Below are 10,096 nucleotides of genomic sequence, written 5' to 3' on the forward strand. Positions count from 1 at the left end.
TCAAGGATGCAGTGAGCTATGGCTGCACCACTACACTCAGCCTGGGTAACAGAGGAAGACCCTGTCTCAAAAAAACAAAACCAAACCCTGATGCTCAATCTCTTTTTTGCTATGAGCTTCTCCCACCTCTTCCTGAATTTTCCACTTTTCCTCTGTTACGTGACACAGATACTCTTCCTTCATTACTTTCCTGAAGCAAAACTTTCCCTTAATATCTTCAACCCTGAAACCATCAGCACCCTTCCAGTATCCTCGAACACCCATCCCATCTCACTATCATCAGAAAGCCTAACAGTTAGGAAGTTTTATTTTCTGCTTAACTTAAATGTCATCTATTATAAATTGAGTTGTAAACAACTTGAGGGAAGCAATCTATTTATCCATCTTTGTATCCCTCCAAAAGCACGTAGGCTACTAAACATTTGTAGAACAAATGAGTTTCTTCTGAAAGAACAACAGTAGCACTTTATAATGATATTATACATTTGTTTATATAGAGCCATTTTCAAAGCATACGAGCTTTGCAGCTGCAAATGGGATCCGCAGAACTACAGAGCTGACATCTTCTGGGAGTTATTTAGGAAAAAGGCATCTTGACCTCCTGCTCCCTTCTGCTCCCCCCTTCCCTTATACACACTGACTGAACTGGAATCTGAGTTTTAATAAAATCCCAGGCAATTCCTTTGGCATTCAAGGGTTGAGGACCATTGGTCTAAATTATAGCATTGGCTCTCAACCTTGGCTGCACATTGGAATCATATAGAAAACTCTAAAATACAGATGCCTGGGTTCCAGCCCTCTTCTGCCCATCCTGATTTAATCAGTCCCCCCTGAGCAATAGGATTCTTCTTCTTTTTTTGAGATAGGGTCTTGCTCTGTTGCCTAGGCTGGAATAAAGTGGCGCAATCACAGCTCACTGCAGCCTCAGCCTCCCCAGGCTCAGGAGATCTCCCACTTCATCCTCCCAAGTAGCTAGGACCACAGATGCATACCACCATGCCCAGCTAATTTTTGCATTTTTTGTCGTCCTGGGCTTGAATTCCTGGCCTCAAGCAATCTGCCCACCTCAGCCACCCAAAGTACTGGGATTACAGGTGTGAGCCACCGCATCCTGGACAAGAATAGGATTCTTAAAGGTGCCCCAGTGAGCAGCCAGAGAAGAGAACCATTGTGAGTGTCCTCATGGGAACTCTCCAAAACTCCTACAATATTTTATGAGCCCAGTGTGTCGCTTCTATGGTGATTTCCCTTTCTTTCCCCCATGCAACTTTCCCTTAAGATTGTATTACTTCTCATCGTCCATAAAAATATCACTCAGGCTGGGCATGGTGGCTCACACATGTAATCCCAGCACTTTAGGAAGCCAAGGTGGGTGGGTCATGAGGTCAAGAGATCAAAACCATCCTGGCCAACATGGAGAAACCCTGTCTCTAGTAAAAATACACAAAATTAGCTGGGAATGGTGGTGCATGCCTGTAGTCCCAGCTACTCAGGCGGCTGAAGCAGAAGAATCACTTGAACCCAGGAGGCAGAGGCTGCAATGAGCTGAGATCACACCACTGCACTCCAGCCTGGCAACAGAGTGAGACTCTGTCTCAAAAACAAAAATAAACAAACAAAATCACTCAGTTTTATTTCACATTAGGCACTTATTGAGCACCTAGGATTTGTACAAACACAAAACCCATTCTTAAACTTCCTTCCACAGTAAATTATCTAAATTCTCTCTCTTGGGCGATTTCTCCATTAACCCTATTTTCTAATTTTATAAGCATTCTTTGGTACTGGTATAATTTTGACTTGTCATTTCCAGAGTAGAGGAAAAGAAAATTAATTCCATTTTGTCTAGTTTTAAAACAACTTACAGATTATTTTAAGCCAGAGATACAAAAATTGATTATATTTCAAAGCAAATAGACCCGTTTTTTTTTTTTTTTTAATAATTTCTGAGATGGAGTTTTGCTCTTGTTGCCTAGGCTGGAGTGCAATGGTGTAATCTCAGCTCACTGCAACCTCTGTCTCCCGGGTTCTGGAGATTCTTCTGCCTCAGCCTCCCGAGTAGCTGGGATTACAGGTGCGTGCCACCATGCCCAGCTAACTTGTGTATTTTTAGTAAAGACAGAGTTTCACCATGTTGGCCAGGCTGGCTTGAACTCCTGACCTCAGGTAACCCGCTTGCCTCAGCCTCCCAAAATGCTGGGATTACAGGTGTGAGCCACCACACCTGGCCGACTCAGTTCTTTAACCTTGATCAATACAATCAATGTACTATGTTTCACTTTCTCATCCAAACTATAACAGCTAAGGCTTCTAGAGGGTTTGCAATACCCCGACAGGTGCTAAGTACTTTGCCTTTATTGTCTCACTTGATCTACCCGACAATGCTGTGACGTACATTCTATTGTTATCTCTATTTTTTGGAGGAAAAAACAGTGACACAAAGAAGTTCAGTAACTGGCCTAGGGCCACACAACTTGTCATCCTGAAGATCGGCTCCAAACCCAGGCAGTCACAGAGCATGCTGGTCCCCATTGAGCCATCTGTTCTATGCAGGATGGCGCTCCAGGAACACAGGGATACTCTTTAGGATTCCAGAGTCTGGGGGAGCGATTGCTTCTTTCTTAGTTCTTGACAGACCACCGAGTGCAGTTTTTCTAAACCTTCTTCCCACTTTAAACTGTGGTCCATAAAGCTGTTTCCCAGGTATAACCCACTGTGAAGTTGAAAATGATTTCATGTTTGGACAAATTCCTACTGAATGTTAAGCTATATAGGAAACACATTCTGACTGATACAGATGAAGGCCTGAATGAAGAAGTCTTATTTTTATAAAGGAGTTTTCTCCTCCTCACCAGATCCAGTTTTCAATGTTGACATCTCTGTTGCAAAAGATGATAAATAAATATATCCTCTGCTCAGTAGTGGGTGTGTGTGTGTGAATATAAGGGTAAGAAAGTTAAGAAATGTCCAATAGTATACCAATGGCATTCTTGGACGGGGAATGGCTCATGCCTGTAATCCCAGCACTTTGAGAGGCTGAGGTGGGAGGACTGCTATGGCCCAGGAGTTCAAGGCCAGCCCTGGGCAAAATAGCCAAACCATATCTCAAAAAAAAAGGAAGGAAGGAAGGAGGGAAGGAAAAAAGGAAGGAAGGAAGAAAATTTAAAAGGCAAAGCGCATTATTATTATTTATTTATTTATTTATTTATCTATTTTTAGACAGAGCCTTGCTCTGTCACCAGGCTGGAGTGCAGTGGTGCAATCTCAGCTCACTGCAACCTCCACCTCCCGAGTTCATGCTATTCTCCTGCTTCAGCCATCCCTGTAAGTAGCTGGGATTACAGGCATGTGCCACCACAGCTGGGTAAGTTTTGTATTTTCAGTAGAGATGGGGTTTCACCATGTTGGCCAGGCTGGTCTCAAACTCCTGACTTCAGGTGATCCACCCAGCTCGGCCTTCCAAAGTGCTGGGATTACAGGTGTGAGGCACCGCGCCTGCTAGGGCAGTCTTTTTCTTTGGGCCTCTTCTGTAACCATCCATATTAAAATCTCTTTTCTTTCACCCTTCCCTCACTGAGGAGGAAATGGTTTCGTGTCATCCCTTCCAGTTGTTCTAGAGCAGAATTTCTCTACCTGAGTGCTATAGACATTTTGGACTGGATGATTCTTTGCAATGGAGGGCTGTCCTGTGGATTGTAGGATTTTCTGCAGATTCCCTGGCCTCTACCCAGTAGACACAGCAGCCCCTTATTTCAGTGTGATGACCAAAACTGTCTTGTCTCATGTCCCCTGGGAAGTAGGGAGAGAAGGGCAAAATCACCCCAGGTTGAAAACCACTCTTCTGGGAGTATTCACTGGCATTGCACTCCACAGGTTCACATTTTGCCATATTGCATCCTCAACTCTTGTCTCAAAGATTTCAAGGCCACGTATTAGGTGTCCCTAGTATTGTTTCTCTGTTTTTCCTACCTGTCCTTGCCTTTTGAGCCCTCATTGGATGAACTCCCCAGGCCATATCCTGAAGGTGACATACTGACATGTTTCCCGGGCTGGGGTGCAATGGTGTGATCTTGGCTCACTGCAACCTCTGCCTCCTGGGTTCAAACAATTCTTGTGTCTCAGCCTCCTGAGTAGCTGGGATCACAGGCATGCACCACCACGCACAACTAATTTTTGTATTTTTAGTAGAGAGGGGAGTTTCACCATGTTGGCCAGGCTGGTCTTGAACTCCTGGTCTCAAGCAATCCACCTGCCTTGGCCTCTCAAAGTGCTGGGATTATAGATGTGAGCCATCATGCCCAGCCCAGGCTCATATATCAAGAGCACACAGATGACCTTGGAGGGTCCATGAGTCCCAGAGTGGGACCCTGGAGGATGCTCTACCATCACCACTGCTTTATCTGCGGAGGCAGCTTGCTCCTGAGGGCCTTCCTCTGAAGTTTCTGTGGACACCATAGCACCGCAGACATTATTCTGGTAGTTCCTCATCAAATGTCTCATCGTCGATGGTGTTGATAAACATAAAACACCTGTGGTCCAAGCACGGTTTACCTAAAGGCAAAGGCAGGACTCTAATATACAGAATAAGCAAAGAAGACAGGTTCAGAATGCAGATTAGAGATAGCAGCTTGTTTTTGCTCCTCGTATATGTGGGTCTCACTGATGCAGGTATTGATGGATGTGAATATGTGGCAGAAAATTGTTTCCATTGTTTGGATCCAGTTAAAAAAGACAAATTAGGTAAGACTGCCCATGGCCAGCTTCTAGTTGACTTTCAACCAGGATGTGCAATGACTCAATAACAGCAATGACTAACACTTTTTTTTTTTTTAAGACATGAGGTATTGCTATATTGCCCAGGCTGGTTTTGAACTCCTGAGCTCAAGCTATCCTCCCTTCTCAGCCTCCCAAAGTACTGGGATTACGGGTGTGAGCCATTGTGCCTGGCCACTAACACCTACTGAGAACATACTACGTGCCAAAACTGTGTCAAGCGCTTTACTTGACTGTCTCACTTTAACCTTACAGCAGGTTTAAGAAGTATATGTCATTATCATCTCCATTTTACAGATGACCAAACAGACTCATATTGATCAAGTTACTTGTCCAAATTTATATTTCTTTTCTTTCTCTCTTTTTTTTGAGACAGAGTCTTGCTCTGTTGCCTAGGCTACAGTGCAATGGTGCAATGAGACAGAGTCTTGCTCTGTCGCCTAGGCTACAGTGCAATGGTACAATTGTAGCTGAAGGCAGCCTCTGTCTCCTGGGTTCAAATGGTTCTTGTGTCTCAGCCTCCTGAGTTGCTGGGATCACAGGCATGCACCACCACGCCCAACTACTTTCTGTATTTTTAGTAGAGAGCGGTTTCACCATGTTGGCAAGGCTGGTCTTGAACTCCTGGCCTCAAGCAATCTACCTGTGTTGGCCTCCCAAAGTGCTGGGATTATAGTTAGCCAACACGCCCGACCCGAGTTCATATTTCTTATAAAGTCACAAAATAGAGATTCAGGGCCCAGCGCAGTGGCTCATGCTTGTCATTCCAGTGCTTTCATTCCAGTGAGGCAGGAGAATTGCTTAGGGCCAGGAGTTGGAGGCCAGCCTGGGCAACATAATGAAACTGTCTCTACAAAAAAAATGTTTTTAATTAGCTGGGTATGGTGGCATGTGCCTGTACTCCTAGCTACTTGGGAGGCTGAGATGGAAGGATCCTTTGAGCCCAGGAGGTTGAGGCTACAGTGAGCCATGATCATGCCAGTGCATGCCAGCCTGGGCGACAGAGTGAGACTTCATCAAAAAAAAAAAAATAGAGCTACAAACCCAGGGAGTTTTTGTGCTCAGTTATTATCATTCTTGTGTGTGTGTGTAGACTCTTTTCCAAATTGTAGTGAAATACGCATTACAGAAATCTTAATTAGTTTTAAGTGTACAGTTCCACTGACATTAAGCACATTCACAACGTTGTGCAACCATCACCAACACCCATCCCCAGAGCACCTTCATCTTTCCAAACTGCAGCTCTGCACCCAGTAAATAACTCCCATCCCTCGCCTCGCTCTAGCCTTTGGTAACCCTCATGCTACTTTCTCCATGAATCTGACTTCTCTAGGTATCTCAAATTAAGTGGAATAATACACTATTTGTTTTTCTGTATCTGGCTTATTTTTGCTAAATGTAATGTTCTTGGGGTTCATTCTTGTTGTCGCATGTGTCAGAATTTCCTTCCTATACACAAGGCTGAATAATATTCCTTGTATGGATAGTCCACATTGTGTTTATCCATTCATCCGTCATCAACGGTTCCTCAGTTGCTTCCACCTTTTGGCTATCACGAATAATATTGCCATACATGCTGGTGTACAAATATATCTTCAAGACACTGTTTTCTTTTTTTGAGACAGAGTCTCACTCTGTCACCCAGGCTGGAGTACAGTGGGGTGATCTCTGCTCACTGCAACCTCCAATCCCAGGTTCAAGTGATTCTCCTGCCTCAGCCTCCCTAATAGCTGGAATTACAGGTGCCCACCATCATACCAGGCTAATTTTTATATTTTTAGTAGAGATGGTGTTTCGCCATGTTGGCCAAGCTGATCTCAAACTTCTGACCTCAAGTGACCTGCCTGCCTCGGCCTCCCAAAGTGCTGGGATTACATGCATGAGCCACCGTGCCCAGCCAAGACCCTGTTTTCAATTTTCCTGGATGTATACCCAGTGGTGAGATTGCTGGATCATATGGTGATTCTCTGTGTAATTTTTATGGGACTTCCATACTGTTTTCCACAGTGGCTGCACCATTTTACATTCCACCAACAGTGCGCAAGGGTTCCAATTTCCACTCCGTTTTTTTCCAGGGAATAGTCTGTCTTCAGTCTTTAAGGACTCAGCTCCTTTCACGGGCTTTGGTGGCAGTTGTGGGGCAGCACCCACAGGTCTAAATCGGGGTGGAGGTGTTCGGTGCTTGCAGGCTTCATGAGATCCATTCCTGACTTCGCCATGAACTGCACAACTCACACAGTAATGGAGCTTCGCATGCAGCTTGGGAAGCGCACAGGCATCGAAGACGGTCTCTTCAGAAATGTCCCTGACCCTCCACTCTGTTTAAAAAGACAAATTTCCTAATGGGCTTATCCTTGGGCACATATCGAGCACAGTTCGTGCAGCGAATAGGCTGCAACATGGTCATGACCCTTTTTGGCATGACTGTCGTTCCTTCTTTTCTTTGTCATCTTGAAGGCACGGGCCAGAGAGAGGAGCTGTTTCTGTTTTCAATAGGTAGCATCCTTATGGTTGTGAAGTGTGTCCCTAACACCTTGAAATGAGTTATATGCCAAGCCTTTCCCTTCTAGACCTTTTCTTCTTAATTCAATAGCAACGCACACACTCAATGGAAAGATCTTGATGATAATATGGTAGCTCATGAGGATTCATGCTCATTACATTCCTCACTGCCCTCGGCTAGTCAGTTCTTTGGCAAGTGGCCAAGGTGGTTTGTTGGGAGGGCAGGAATGGATAATATAAAACCACCTTCTCTCTCTAGTCCTGAGCCCCGGGGATGTGAAAGCCCCTCTATTCTACCTTTTCTATACTTTAGGGGTCTCTCTAAGCATTTAGGAAACACGTTGAAAAGAAACACGTCGTGTTACAGAAAAGATCAGCCTATTCTGATTCCATTAATTTTAATGGGAATGATCTTTCAGGAAACCTGTTCTGACTTGATCAAGGGCACTTGGTCTAGGCAGATTCTCCGCCTGGCATTCAGAACTTGACAAAAGGTGTGGCTGCTGAGGCAGAGAGGAATGACTCACACCTGCCCACGACTGAGCAGGGGCCCTACCCAAGGCGGGTCCCTTTCTCCTTCTCCTCCTCCCTGTTTTTCCTCTGTCTGCTTCAAGCTCTCAGGCCTTCCTGCTTCCAGGCACCCTGGGAAAGAGTGGCTGAAATAACATAGGGATGAATCATCCCTATCTGACCAAAAGAAGGGAAGGCAGGAGCAGTTCTTGATTGACTGAGTTTCAAGGCCTGAGTTCCCCAACTCACAGTCACGACGGTGTCAGGGCAGCTTGGGCTTCCACGGCGTCTCGTTCCAAATCTGGACCAAAGCCAGCTTTCATCAGGATGCCGGTGCACTGACGTAGCGAGCGAATGCTGTTCATTAGGTTTGGGGTGTATCCTGGCAATTTAAAGAATCACCCAGTGTTGCAGTTATAGAATTGTGGCATTTTAGGGCTGAAACGGATTTTACATATACAATGTCATAGAGTCAATGGCTTAACTTTCAAGGTATTTTCCAGCTGGTTTACTTCAAGTTAGTGGTTTGAATGGGCCTTTTGATGGGATTATTTACAACACAGAAATTGACAAATACTACAAATCAGGCTTCTCTCTCCTCCCACTTCATTAGAGCTGATTGTTAAAAAAAAAAAGTACTAGTCCATCATTGACCTTGTCCAAATCCTTCATTTATAGTTGAGAAAACTAAGGCCTAGAGACAGAAAACAACTTACCCATGGTCATGCTGTTAGTTAGCAGCAGAATTTAGAATCAGAATCTTTTGTGTTGTTTTTTTTTTTTTTTTTTTGAGATGGAGTCTCACTCTGTCACTCAGGCTGGAGTGCAGTGGCACAATCTCAGCTCATTTGCAACCTCTGCCTTCTGAGTTCAGGCAATTCTCCTCCCTTAGCCTTCCAAGTAGCTGGGATTATAGGCACTCGCCACTACGCCCAGCTAATTTTTGTATTTTAAGTAGAGACAGAGCTTTACCGTGTTGGCCAGGTTGGTCTTGAACTCCTGACCTCAAGTGATCCACCTTCCCTGGCCTCCCAAAGTGCTAGGCATGAGCCACTGCGCCTGGCCTTTTGCATTCTATTTCAGTGAGTGGATACTGAAAGCATATTCCTATCACCCCAGCCTAGCATCCTGTCAAAAAAATCAGAAGCAGGAGGATGTTACTGCACTATTGATAGGGAGTGAGGGACAGGAATTCCTCTGAAAACTGGTTTTTAGGGGAAAGAGACTGATTGCTATAAAACTTCCCCTGGAATTCCCTCTTATAGTTTAGGCTGAGCATGCGGCCATGTTCTTCCCATACTTATGTGGAATGCAACAGGGAGACGCAGACACAATAGTGTCTTTGTAATATCCTCAACAATAAGAGGCTTCGTTGCCCTTGAGGAAAAAAGTGGCGTGCAGTGTAGGCCAGGGTCAACAGCGTGACCACAAAGAAGAAGAAATAAACTAGACTAGAAATGCACCATTTAGGATGGGTTATGGACTCGCTCAGTTGTCATTGTGATCAATGTGGATCCAACACAAAAGCAACTTAACTTTGATGCTTGCATTTGTTTCCCACAGTGTGATTTTTCTGTACTTGCACAGCTGAGCTCAAAGCTCTAGTTAGGACTTTCACTGGAGGATGAAAGTCTGGAAAGTCTGGACACTTACAATAAATCAGAGCAGCAGGCGTGGCGGCTCACACCTGGAATCCCAGCACTTTGGGAGGCTGAGGTGGGAGAATCACTTAAGCCCAGGAGTTTGACAGCCAGCCTGGGCACCACCGTGAGACCCCAGTGCTACAAAAAAATTGAAAGCTAGGCAGGTGTGGTGGCACATGCCTGTAGTCGCAGCTACACTTGGGAGGCTGAGGCAGGAGGATCACTGGAGCCCTGACTGACCCATAGCACTCCAGCCTGGACAACAGAGCAAGACTGTCACCAAAAAAAAAAAGAAAAAAAAATTAAAGTATAAGAAAGGGAAGGAAAGGAAAGGACGGATGGAAGAGATGGAAACTCTAGTTAGAGGGTGCATTCCACCCTCTTAGGGTGGCTCTGCGGAGCCAGTATGAACCAGTTCCAGGACAACATACAGCAGGATCAATACTACATGTTATTTAAATCCTGAAGTTGTAAACATTGTATATGTAAAATCTGTTTCAGCCCTAAAATGCCACAATTCTATAATTGCAACACTGGGGGATTCTTTAAATTGCCAGGATACACCCAAACCTAAATTAGAGGGTGCAGCCACAAGAGCTGACCCTCAGAAAGGTAAAGGGACAACCCCCACGCCACGGAGGGCAGTGAGCCTGTGGGGAACAGTGGGG

Source organism: Callithrix jacchus, chromosome 4 (genome assembly GCF_049354715.1).
Source record: "Callithrix jacchus isolate 240 chromosome 4, calJac240_pri, whole genome shotgun sequence".
NCBI lineage: Eukaryota > Metazoa > Chordata > Mammalia > Primates > Cebidae > Callithrix > Callithrix jacchus.